The sequence below is a fragment of the Podarcis liolepis genome (genome assembly GCF_965112155.1).
Source record: "Podarcis liolepis genome assembly, chromosome: 4".
Lineage (NCBI taxonomy): Eukaryota > Metazoa > Chordata > Lepidosauria > Squamata > Lacertidae > Podarcis > Podarcis liolepis.
In genome coordinates, this window is record NC_139558.1 from 48748956 (window position 1) to 48762086 (window position 13131).

The 13131-nt window shown below is 53.8% G+C and overlaps 1 protein-coding gene and 1 long non-coding RNA gene across 13 annotated transcripts in view; both read right to left on the bottom strand.

Annotated features, from left to right (window-relative positions):
- Nucleotides 1–5633, bottom strand: part of BCOR (BCL6 corepressor) — an 86526-nt gene extending 80893 nt beyond the window's left edge. For 4 of the 12 annotated variants that reach the window (XM_083498344.1, XM_083498353.1, XM_083498348.1 and 1 more), the window contains exon 1: nucleotides 2411–2776. The gene's annotated coding sequence lies outside the window, so the exon portion shown is untranslated. Of the gene's footprint in view, nucleotides 1–1873; nucleotides 1924–2410; nucleotides 2777–3285; nucleotides 4378–5558 lie in introns of those variants that run through there. The other 8 variants (XM_083498347.1, XM_083498343.1, XM_083498365.1 and 5 more) reach the window with 7 other exon arrangements.
- A 487-nt stretch (nucleotides 5634–6120) lies between these two features.
- On the bottom strand, nucleotides 6121–9019 carry LOC310704658. Its single transcript, XR_014524941.1, has 2 exons — nucleotides 8770–9019; nucleotides 6121–6335 (listed from the first exon to the last, which is right to left on the bottom strand). It is a non-coding gene; the product is annotated as an uncharacterized lncRNA (long non-coding RNA).
- Between the last annotated feature and the right edge of the window lie 4112 nt (nucleotides 9020–13131).

Consider the following 13131-nt stretch of genomic DNA (forward strand, 5'->3'; position numbering starts at 1 on the left):
TAGAAAAGGAGGTTCCTGGTGGTGGGAAACTGATCTTCACGGAGCATCGAGAGCAGCCCGAGGGATCACGCCTCGGTCTCTCCCAACTTCCCCTCCCCCTGGAGACAGAAGATTTCTGCAACTGCCAGCCTCAACCCTTCACGCAGAAAAATCTACCTCGATTTCTGACTCCTGAAGGGTTAACACACACATCCACACGCACCGAATCTCGCGGTGACCTTTTCCTTTGCGACTCCCCCACTCTCCCTTTCAGGCTCCGGTTCTTCCGCTCGCAGGGAGCTTGGACGGCTGTCTAGACCGATCTATCACAGGCGAGCGAAACAATACCGGTGGGGGGGGGGGAGAGAAAAGCCGCCTTCCCTTTTCTCTCCTCCTCCTCCAGCACCGCACCTCACCTTCGAGATGAAATGGGGTAATAAAGAACCATCACCCGTAGTACCAACAGCTGGTGGGTATGCAGAGACCCCTGAAACAGCCCACCCTCATGGCTGACAAACGGGGTTTTGTCTGTCCCTGTTTAGCGCACGCTAAATGCGCGCGGCACGTTTCGTGTCACGCAGTTGCCCTGGGCGAAGGGCCTGGGCTCCCCTCGGAGAAAGTGTGGGGAAAGAGGGGGAGAGGCGAGATTCCAGGCCTTCCAGAGAGTGGAGAACTTAATAATTGCGTCGGAAGGGCTGGTTCCCAGATTCCACTCTTCTTTGCTTGTCCAAAAACTCCTTGACTCTATCTGACCCCAGCTCGAAAACGAAGCAGTTTCCGGCTTAGTAGATGGAAAGGCCGATTCCGCAAAGAGCTGGGAAATAGCTAATGGGATGTGCGACTCATTGATCCAGAGGATACTTCCTAATTAACTCCCAGTCACCAATTCAGAGATCTCGTCTCCTGTGTCAAACCTTGCGGGATGGAGGGCGGTGAGGAAATTCCAAGTCCTGCTTTTTACGGTCCGCCGAAAAGCCATTAAGGTTGTCTTGTTCGCAAAAAGACAAAACCCACCAGCTGCCACTTAAAATACCTACATAACATCCCCACAAGGCTGGTAAAGAGGAAACAAACAAAAAGACAAAACCTTAATTGAGCCCAGTCCTCCTGGCCTGCTTTACTCCAGAGCAGTCCCACTGGCCTCAATTAAGGGAGCACAAGGCAAGGGACGGGAGCTTTTATAACCACCAGGCCCTATCGCGAGGGCACCGCATCCCGCAGGCATGTCTGCCAGCGCCAACATTGCCCAGACGGAACTGTGTGTGTGTGCGTAAGAGAGAAAGAGAGCGCAAAGCTGGAAGCAGCCGCCTCCAGGAGCGGGACTCCCAAGATTAACAGCATGCAAATATGGCGGGGGGGGGGAGTGGGAGCCGATCCACTTCGGCAATGCTGAATGTAGACACCACCCCCACTCCCCGGGGACAACTTAGTTTGGCCTCGGGGCTCTGTCTCCAAGGTCCCAGGGCGATCTTGCAAGGGCGCTTCGCTTTACTCCCCTTACAATGCGGGAGGGGAGAAGTCTCGCTCTCCTTATCTCTGCTGGCAGATAGTCTTCGTGGGGCCCGTCTAAGGAGCCCTTTGGCCTAGGCCTCATGGAAAAGTTTACAAAAGCTTGACAGATCCAGCCCGCGCGACCAGAACGAGCGCAGACCGCCCTTTTGCCAAGGGAGGCGAACGCGAAGCTGCGGGGCTTCCACCGAGCAGATGGAGAGCCGAGAAGGGAATTGCTCGGGAGAATTAAATACGGAAACAAGCTCCGAGGCGATTGCCATTAAAACACCAGCACGTATTTCCCTCGCAGCTTCTGATTCAAGGGGTTCTGGGGTTTTCCGATCTACGCTTCCCTCCACTCTCTCTCCTCCCCCCCCCCCACCGCTTCCTTCCACCCACATACCTCGCTTTTCTGAATCTGAGACGCAGCCGGCGAGGCAGAAACGAAAGGCGAAGGCTTCGCAAAGCTAGAGATCGCCCCCGGACTGGCTTCGCAACAAACAAGCTACGTGCCTCAGATGCCGAGCACAAGCAACCCCGGAGTTGGCTAGGGTTTTCCAGCCAACAGCCTCCGCCATCCGCTCCTGGGAGGCAAGTTCTCAACCTCCCCGGAGCCAGAAATGAAAGGTGCAAAGGACGCCCGAAATTCCTAACGGCGGCGCTGGACCTCTTCCCACCCCCAGCCCAGACTAGCAAGACAAAAGTCTTTGAACTGGAACCACCAGCTCTAGAACATCGCCTCTCCGCCGCCCCCGAACCTTCTCGCCGCCCCCGAACCCACACAACCCGCCCAACCGACTCCGACACCCCCCTCAAAAAGTGGCCTCGAAAACAACCGGGAAGAAAACCTCCCACAGCCTCCGCAGTCTCTTTCCAAGAGCGTTCAGAAAAGCAACAAATACGCCCCACACACGCACCGAAAGCGAGAGCCTCTTTTTACCTCAATCACGTTGGCTGTCTCTTCCCGGTACTCATCTTTGAACTTCGCTGCCGGTGGGCCAAAAGGAGAGCCAAGCAGCTCTCCGAAAACGCTCCTTTCCCCTCCACCCACTCTCCCCTTTCCCCCTGGGAGCCCAGAAGTGGCGGCTGCCAGAGGTGGGGCTTTTATAGCCCTTTCCAAATCCGAAAGATAAAAGAGGAGCGAGACGCCGGGAAGCCTCTTCTCTCGATCCCCCTCCGCCCGCCACCTCCTTCCTGCTGGAGCAGACAGAGCGCGACCGGCAGCTTCCCCTTTCCTCGTCGCTCGCTCGCTCCCCCCCCCCCACCTCGCGCCTCTCTTCACAACCCTGCAAACTTCAACAAACCCGCGCAACACACCCGCCCCTCGGAGCACTCCCCCCACCCGACGCCTCCGCGTCCCGCCTCTCCCCGGCCAAGGCGCATTCAGGCGGTGACCGCTGTGCTCGCGAACATCTCCCTCGCCTCCACGCCGCCCTCCTCCTCGGAGCCCGGATCGTTTCAGGTTGAGAGACATTCTGGCAACGATCCCAACCGAGGAGAGGCAGGCTGGGACCAACGCGCGCGCTCTCTCTCTCTCCTACGCGCGCGCGCGCACAGACACACACACACACACACACACACACACACACACACACACAGAGGCGCACCCCAGCCAGGTCTGGGGGCGGGGGGTGTTGAGGAAAAAGGTCGCCTCGTCGAGGTCCCCCCTCCCCACACACGGGAGAAGTGTACCAAGACTCAAGCGTACTGCATGCGATCGTCGCCCTTTTTGGTACTTGGCCGTCGCGGCGTTTCCGCAGAGAGAGAAAGAGAGACGAGAGAGAGAGAGAGGAGTTCAAAGGGGAGAGCGCTGACCTTAGCCTCGGCTCCGGAGATGCCGCCGTGGAGTCGCTCCGGCGTCGCTTCTAGCGTGTCCTCTCCAAAGCGAGCCACTCTCAGTCTGGGTGGGCGAGAAAAGTTTGCCAACCTCCGAGCCCAAGGGGGGGGGGGAGAGAGACCCGGGCTGCCCCCACGTCGGACAATCCGGCCACCGGCGGACCTCGGCAGGGCAGCTGGGGCTGCGCGGGTTGGAAGGGGGGGAGCGAGACCTACGGTCACCCCGCTTGACTATCGCTCGGGCTCAGCACCCCGCCAGCAGCAGGCTCCCTCCGGCTGCCCGACGGCTCGGCTCTGGCAGCGCCATGTTGCTGGTGTGGCTGCTCCGGGCTGGGCTCGACGGCTCCTGGCGACGGCGCCTACATGCTCTTTCTTCCCTGGCTAGAGCCCCGCGTCCTGGCGGCGGCGGCGGCGTGTGCGTGTGTGTGGCTGGGCTGGCTCTGGGGATTTAATCCACCGGGAAAGCCGCTCTTCCTCACCTTGCCGCTGGGAGAGCAGGCTCCGTCTGCTGCACGCTGCCCCCCTTCGCCTCCTCCTCCTCCACCGCCTCCTCCTTCCCTTCTCCGCCCTCTCCTCTTTCCCCTCCCCTCCCCCCGGCGGGCTCAGCACTCAGGGAGCCGCCGCCAGTAGAGGCAGCGGCAGCAGCAGCACAGCCACCTCCACTCCGCTCTCCCAAGCAGCAGCAGCAGCGAGGCTTCTCTTCCCCCGCGCTCTCCCGGAGCTGCCTCTTTTCTTTCCTTTTTTCCCCTTTCTCCAAGGCTTTTCGCTTTCTCTCCTTAATTGATTCCCCCTCCACTCCGCGGCGTTTCCTGGCTGCTCTCCCCCCCTTCCCCTCTCTCTCCTCCTCGCTCTGCTTGCCTTGCCCTGCCCTGCCTGAGGGCGCCCTGAGGAGACTCCGCTCTCCTTTTTGACCAGGCGAGGTGGAATAAAGGGGGGAAAGTCTCTTCCCGCCCCCTCGCCAGACTCCCTGCTCGGCTCGGCTCGCTACCCAGAAGGCCAGTGGAGAGAGAGCCGCAATTACCATAAAGCTCCTCTCCCTCCGCTTCGCCAAGCTGTCAAAGCCCCGGCAGCAGCGGCAACGGCAGCAGCAGGCGCAGCCAGACCCCCGCCAGCCAGCCAGCCCGCCCGCCCTCCGCCCCGGCTTCCTCTCCTTTTTTCGCCCGCGGCAGAAGGCTTCGCTCTCCCCCTTCCGCGACCTCCTCGCCAAGCCGAGCGAGCGCGGGCTCCTCTCCGCCTCAATATCTGCTTCTCGCAAGAGCACCTTCCCGCGTGTCGCGCGTGTGTTGTTCGCGACCCCTTTTCTCCCTTTTCCTCAGCCCTTCATTAAGAGTCTTTTCAAACAGGGGGGTGAGAGAGAAGGAGAAGCCCTCCACCTCGTAAACGGCATCCTCATAACCTTGTATGAGGCGGAAGGAGGACGGCGCTGCCTATTCATTCCCCCTCCCCTCACGCGCCTAATATATATATATATTTCCTCAGGTGTGGAAAACCGCGCTCTTCCTCCTTCCCCCCACGTTCATCTGCCTCTCTTTGCATTTCCCTGAGAACCCCAAATGGGCTGTTTCTTTGTTCCCCTCCCCCTCCCTCCCCTTCCCCCCACCCGCGCGCGTTCCATTGTCGCGCACAGCCTGCCCAAAGTGGAACGTCTTCTTCGTGTTCTCTCTCTCTCTCTCCGTCTTATCTGGCCACCACTCTTCCCCCGGAGGGAAAATGCCTCTCCAGCCCTCTCTTTTCTTTCCTTTTTTTAGATAACTGTGTGGTGTCCCGCTTTCATCCCAACCTGTATTTAAAGACTCCCTCCAAACGAGCAATTTCCCTTTATCTCTCCTTTCCAGAAGCACGCAAGCCACCGTTCCCCTCCAGTGTACTCCCTGCACCCACGACTCTTCAACATCCTTCATTTTACCACTAGTCGCTGTTTTCATACTCCGACGTGGGCTTTCTTTCTTGCCCCTTTGCCCTCGAGCCTTTCTGGGTGAGGAGAACCATTCAGTTCTCAAGAAGCTTTCCGGAGTGCCCCCAAAACCGATTCCCTCCCCTTGGTGTCTAAACAAGGTACCGCGTGGTTCCCACCTCTGAAACTCCCAAACACGTTTTTTGGTCACGGCGTGTGAATCGCTTGGGAAGGTGGAGCGAGAGGGGTCCCCCCCCCCCGCTCCTTCTCTGTAATTCTAGTACCGGCTGGAGATTTCTCTGCCGGCCTTTTGATCTCTCGCTCGCCGGGATGGTCGTTATCTTGCGTATCTACTTACTTTGGTAGCGCTGACTCGGCAGGTCAGCTAGTAAATGTCGGGTTCAGGACGCCCATCTTGACTGATCCTCGCTTGTTCGGTTCTCCCTCGCACAGCGCGTGATTCTTTATGGCTTTCCTAGCGATTGCTGGAATTAACAGCAAGGCGCCGGCTACAAGATTTAACCCTATAGACTTCGGGAAGTGGTGGTGTGTGTTGGGGGTGCGCGCGCTTGCGCGCGCCCCCGCTCATTCAGGGACACTTCTTTAACCAGGATGGTGTGTGCAGCATCGTGGGGGAATCACTGGCTCCCACTGCAGTCCTCCTCTCTGCACGTTTACTTTGTAGTAAGCCTCACTGTACACAGTGGAACTTGCTTCTGAGGAAACGTGCCACAGGATTGCGCTGTAGAGGTATCGGGTCCCTACTCGCGAGAGAGCAGCTTCCACTGGTAATCCGACAGGGCTGCAACCCTAAACATGCTTGTCAGGAAAGTTTGGGGTCCGGGATTTATCTGATACGGATTAGACGTGTCTAGGTTTTTAGCTATAAGGGTGGGTGAGGGGAGCACAAACCAGCCGGGTGGAATTGAATGGAATTTTATTGTCACTGACTACAGAGGTGATTATACCAAGCCCTCGCTCTTAATTTTCGCTCCAGCGTCCTTAAAACACTCTTATGTTGCCTGCATAAGCTGTTTATACCTAGGTAAGTATGCTAGGAGCTGCGGCATCCCGAGCGATTAGCTATTTCAACGCCGACGAGCGCTCCAGCCTGTTCATCACGAAGTCCAGGAATCTGTGGGAAAGAAGGGGAAATGTTTAAACCCGGTCCCTAGCAACATTTGCCTTGATTAAAAAAGTTGCTTACTCAGTATGCAGTTTCCTTCTTTAATTATGCGAATCTCTTACGTTTTAATGGAAAGCAGGAGATTCTTAAAAGTAGAGTCTGCTAGAAGGATTTGGAAACCTAAACCCCAAGTTCTTATCTCATGAATAATCGCTTGATTGTTTTGATACCTATTTCTAGCCAGAAAGCTAATATTCTGTTGGATTTTATTTTTAGCTTGCATCTATACAAGAGGGAGGGAGGGGTGGAAAGCCTCCTCTTCGCTTTCAAAGCAGAAGTGAAAGATATCTACCGTTTGTAACCCGAAACGCTGGGCACACAAGCTTTTCAGCTTCTTAAAACCAGCTGATAGAAATGGCAAAAAGGCATCGCTTTCCCAAGCTGGAGGGTAAATACTCTTAAGGGGGAGGGGAGGGGAGAGTAAAGAAACAAGTTGCCAATGAAGTGTGTGCATTGCAAATGCGTCGGGAAGGTTTTCCTCCAGAGGTGCCTGGAAGTGGAGTTTAAAATCCGATATGGAGGGGGTGGGTTGCATATTGTTCCCAGTTTATGAGCTTTGCATCTGAAAACCATCCTACACGTTTTTTCAATCTCCGGCAACGAGTGCAAGGACACCTGGCCCATTACATTGTAAAGCTATTTTTTATAAAGACGTTTTAGGGCTAGACATTAAAAGTTATTAGACGGAGCACACGTGAGGTACAGACATGCAGCTGGATGGCGGTGGGGGTGGAAGGCCTCTGTTAGATACATATGCATTTCCCCCGTATCCAGAGATAAAAAAGGGAAAACTGGGAGAAGGAAGTCCTTGTCGAAATGGCCTGCTTTTACTTTCACTTCTTTTTCTGGACAAGCAAGTGTAGATGTATGCTTGCAAAGTGGGTTGATACTGTATTTAAAACGGTTTTAAAATCATATCCGTTTAATTTTCTGAGGAACCTTTGAATATGGTCACGACAGTATGTGCGGCGACTCTAGCCCAAAAAAACAATTCTGAGTCTCTGAGTGTGTATGGTCGAGCCTTCAGAAAAAGAAAGGACAAATTCTTTAAAAATAAAATAAAAAATACAGCGGAAGTACTGAACCTGCTTGCCGAGCAACACAACTGAGTCGAAGTCCTCGGATTGTAAGACTGGTTTCATTAACGCCATTGTTTAACCAGTTTATGATGGACTGAGCTGCCTAGACGTTCCGCGTCTCAAGGACCCGGAACATTTGCTCGCGCAGGGTCTTTCCAAGCAAGTTCTTAGCTATCACACGGGTTGTTTTTGTTTTCAGATTTTATTTTATGCTCCTTGAGTGCCTGTCTTCCCCACCCCCACCCGGTGAGGATTCCCAGAGGTTGCAAACGCAACGCCTCCCGAGGCATTGTGTGTGTGAGGGGGGGGGGTCGTCTCGGTCGCTAAGTCTACCCCCTGCCCCGCGTTCACCCCGCCTGTGTTTTGCTAAGCAGAATCGCCGAGGGAGCCTTCGCCGAAGGAACTGAGGCCGCAAATCGCCAGGCCTCTTTCCCTCCCTCCCTCCCTTCCTCCCTCGCCTCCTCGGAGAGCTGACCCTCGGGTCAGGCCGTTGTGCGTTGCGCTGGGGTGGGGGGAGAGAAGAGGAGCACTGGAGAGCGAGCGGAGCCAGCGAGCCGTAGACGCTGGCGCTCCTCGGGACCGAAAGCATCGGAGAGGGAAATCCACGCCAAAAAAACAGCCGCTGCGGGCAAGCCGAGCGCTTAAAGACCTCCTGAAGGCAGCGCTGCTGTGGAGGACGGGCCAGAAGCGCCTCTCTGCGGAGCTGGGAGGCGAGGGGAACCGCGTAGCTGCAGCCTTTCGCCTCGCTCTGGCTGTTTGGCGCGACAATGGATTCACACGGCACCGGCCCTTCTTTTCTGAACTCCACGTGGCTCCCCGCTGGCCCCTTTTCCAGGCAGCGCTGCATCCCGAAGCAGCAGGCCGGTCTCTTGGCAAGGCACGTAATCAATCACCGGAGCCGCGCCGCGCTGGAGGCCCCGGGCCTGATCAACCTCGGCCCGTGACTCAGTCCTTTTCTCCTTCCTAAGGGTGTCGCCAGGATTAAATTCATTAGCGGTCTGCTCGGCTACGGCGGCGCACAGCGCCGAGGAAAAAGCCTATAAATAACCCGGCGCTCTCCCGAGCTCTGAATGGCCCTGCTTGAGTGTGCGTTAAATCAAGCCGTTGCCGCCGCTTCCTGGGAGCCTGCTTTAATGGGAGTGTAGAAATCTGAATAACAAAACAAGGCCACCTTGGCTTGGCCTTAGACAGAGGCTCTGACCACTCTTGCACGCCTGATTTCACCATCAGGAAAACAAAAGACATTGAAATTAAGATTTTTTTCCCTCCCCCCACTTAAAACACACACACACACACACACACACCTGGCGCGGCAGCAGAGGGGGGCCGGGGCTGGAAGTCCGTGCTGTTTTTCTGGGCCAATGGGTGGCGGAGCAATGCGTGGCTTTCTGCTGGCCCCAAAGTGATCGAAATGTGTGCTCGCAGGCGAAAAACCTCTCCGGCTGCCGCTGCCAAGTTTCTAACAGGGATTGTGTTCCGTCCTGGAAAGTCACACACTTGGGCTGCAATCCTAAACAAACGGACTGGGGAGCAAGTTCCACTGAAATCAATGGGGCTTACTTCTGCGTAAACATAAGTAGGCGTGGAGGGACGACCATGTTTTCAACTCTCAGTGGTTGCAGTTCGAGTGGAAACGTCGGCCGGCGTTGGCCCTGGCGCACACAGAGCGCCGGTGCGCGCTCGGCAGACAGGAAAGAACATGTTTCAGATTTTGTGAGGCATGTGACACAGATGCAGCGCACCGGCAACTGAGAGAGAAGCCACAAGGCCTCGACTTCTAACCCTGAAACGTTAAAAAAAGAAGCAGCTATGAAAGGCAGACGAGTCACAGATAAAGTTCTGCCTCCTCTAGCTTAGTATGCATGTAAAACACTCTCAACCCTAAAAATATACGTATACAATTGCCAGTATTCTTTTTATTCTTCTTCTTTTATGAGGCCTAAAAAAGAGCCAGATCCATTCATTCAAGCTAACGTCTTCTCTCTGGTTCAGCACCACAACCAGATAGACTGGAGCGAACCAAGGCTCCAACCTTGGATAGCTGAGGAACAACTGTTGTTCCACCTAAGCCAGCGCGTCACAGATCTACGGGTCTGTTGCTTGCTTTTTGCGCCTGTGGTGGACGGACCCTGTTCCGCAGGTTGTTGTGAGGCTGTCCCACAATCCACTCGTGCTTCCTAGGGAGAAAGCAGCCATACTGTCTGCAGGAGACAGAAGCAACATCATAATGGGTGAAAGTGTCAATGAACAAAGGGTTCCGGAGTGTGTGGGAGGGGAGTATTCCTGTTTCACCTACATTTTCCAGTCTCCCCCAGGCCTACTTCTCACAAACAGCAGATTGTGTCGCTGGCAATCATTTGTCTTGATTTCAGACAGTACCTGAGGGCTCGTTTGATGGAATGCTTCGAGACACCATCACCCTGCTAATAATAAATTTTGAAAAGCCCACCTATTTCTATACCATGTATTTAAAGTACATAGCTTCCCCCACATAGTCTTGGGAACTGTAGTTTACCCCGACAGACTGCAGTTCCCAGGAATCTCTGTGGAGAACCATGCACTTTAAATGTGCTTTAAATGTATTGTGTATAGAGCCGCTGCAGGGTAGCACTTAAGGAGAAGGCTACACAGAACCGCTCTCCCTGACATCTGGTTGCGCTGTATCGGATTGTTTTTATTTTCAAGGAGAGGGCATTCAGTCAAGCTGGGTACCACCAGACCTGCAGTGCTTGGTAGGGCAATTCAGGTGTCGGTTTAGCACCTCATCTGCCATTTGTAAGAAAATGTCTTAAAGCATATTAACAATTGGGTATTTTTTTGTTGAAATCGGAATATAGGGGTTTCTATGGACATGGCCATAAACCTGCATTGGAAACAGTGGAGTGAAACCGCCCCTTTAGCCCTATTGGAGACAGAAATTGGTCGTGCCAGGAGGCCAAAGCAAAGGAGAGAGCCATTTCCAAACAGCTCACCCTCATCCTTCCCTCCGATAGGGTGGCTCTCCCACAAAGATGCAGTATCGGATGCTTCGAGGCATATATTTTATTGAAAGAGCAGGGCCTTTCAACTACACGGGATTTTTCTTCAGGCAGATCTACCTGAGGAAGATTTCCTTGCATTGCAGAAACTGGTTCTCCGCCTCAGGCAGTGCAGCCCATCCTGCCTGGTGTGCCAGAAGAACTATCGGGGATCTTAGGTTTCCTACTCTTGAGGTAGCGACACAGGAAACACTTTTGTTAACTGGGAAGGCTTTAGATGGCCGTCCTGTAGGAAGGAGGCTCGATTTTAGCCCGCTTTTGAAACACCAACAGCAGCACCACCATCATAACAACAACAACAACAACAACAGCACACCGTTGATCGAGGGCTGAACGGCAGCCACTTGTGGCTGTTTACTACCTCGGCCATTTTGATTGTCTTGCATGCTGGGGCTGGAAATCCTGGGAGTGTTTCCAAGGGGACTCGCCAAGAGCAGCTCTTCCCAGCAGAGCGCACACCTCGGCCTCCGCCTGTCTGTCACTTCTGGGGTGCAGCCGGGAAAGGGAAGGCAGTGACATGCCTTGCAGGGGGGCGAGTGTAGGACAAGCCTCGCGCTGCTCTGACAGCCAATCACGGAGCGCTGGTGACAGTCTGTGAAAGGGCTACTGTCTTCAACCCTGTCCAGTTCTCCTCGCAGTCAGATGCAGCTGCGACGCAGGGCCCTGCTGTGCCGTGGGGTGGGGTGGGGTGGAGTGGAGGAGGCGGAGAAGATAAACAAGGAGAGCGCAAAAGGATCACCTCCTCACACGTCTCGACCTTTGCCTCTCAGCAAAAGGCTCAGTTCCTGCAGAAACAAACAACAAAAACATCTCCCCCCCCCTTAAAACAAAAGCAAGAGGCCAAGATGCTGAACATGAAGGATGGCTGATCTGTGCCCCCCCAGCTATTACTACTGGACTTCACCAGTTCCAACCAGCACAGCCAATAGTCAGGGATGATGGAAGCTATAGTGCAAAACACGTGGAAGGTCATAGGTCCCACAACCACCACTGTCACTGTGAGAACAGGATAGTTGACTAGATTAGCTTTCCTTGGGTTCATACGTATTAAGTAGAAGTCCTGTTAAGCTGGATGGGTCTTGCTCTCAGGGAAGTGTGTATGGCAGGGCTGAGGAACCTCCTCTTCCACTTATTGTTGGACTACAGCTTCCATCCTCCCTGAGCACTGGCCATGCTGGCTAGGTTTGATGGGAGCTGGGAGTGTCACTAGATCTGGAGGATGGGAAGTTCTTCAGCCCTAATGAGTAGGACTGCAGCCTTTATCTCCACATCAAGTAACCTCTGACTCACAATGTCCAGCTGAAATCACTTTCGGCTTCCCCTCCAGCGTTAGACTGCAGAACCATCCTAACAGTCATTACTTGGAAGCAACTCCTACTCAGACCAGCCCAATCAATTCTGTGCATGTTGAGTTGGAAAATAAGCCCTGGGGAGTTCCATGAGATTTACATCTCAGTCCGTAGAGCAGAAGACTCTTAATCTCAGGGTCATGGGTTAAGCTCCATGTTGGGCAAAAGATTCCTGCATTGCAGGGGGCTGGACCAGATGAGTCTGTGGTCCCTTCCAACTCTACGATTCTATACATATCCCTCAACTTGTGCACAGACAGGGCTCCTTCGAGAAATATATTTCCAGATGTGCAAGGCAGCCCATGATCCATTAGCTTGCTTTATTTATTTATTTATTTGGTTGGTTGGTTTTTACAATGCTTCCAACTTCAAAGTGATTACTTTCTAAATGCCTTATTGTGTGAACTTTATGAAGCGGGGCTATGGAAAGTATAGGAAATTTATTTGAATCACATATTTAGTATCTGAACCTTCACTGACATGCGAGGGATCTCAAGGAAGGTAGGAGCATTTGCCAGCACAATGGACGGGACTAATTTTGAACCAGTGGTCACTTTTTACCCTGCTCTCAATGTCTGCTGCAGCCCTTCACCACAATAACTTATGGGGTGACCCTGAACCTGTGCCAAGTGTATTTTTAGCATTATCCAAGAGTGACCGAAGTTAGCACTACTTTAAGCACAGGCTGGAGTACAAAAACCTTCAATCATAAATACCCATAGAAATTGGGAAGAGGCTACAGCCAAACTCATAAATGTGCAGTCGGCTGGGAGGGTGGGTGGAGAGAGAGAGACATCCCTTGCCCCCTCAAGACCAGAGCCTAGTTCTCACTGTGATGGTAAAATGTCTTTCTGGGCTGTGCCACTTCACTCTGGAAAATACAAAATGCTCCGCCATGGAAGCGTATCTGTGCACCTAGAAAACTAGCACGCTAGGTAGAAACATAGGCTAGAATCCTTCTCTATGGCATGCTAGTCTTCTGGGTGCAGGATTTGTGTGCATGCGTGTGTGTTCTGTGAAGGAGCATTCGACCGCTATCTGCTTTCTGAGGTGACACAGCCAGGCACAGGTTTATCACCTCACTGTGAAAATTAGGCCCGGAAACCAGCCATCGTGATCCCTCTACCAAATTGCGTTCTCAACTCCCGGGAAAGGGAAATGCTGTTAGTTTCCAGAGAGGGTTTCTTTCCGCCGACACTGGCTTTTGTTTTAATTATTGGATGCAGGCGATGAATCATTCTCTGCCACCTTCTGATTGAAAAGGAGGGGAGGAGGAAGC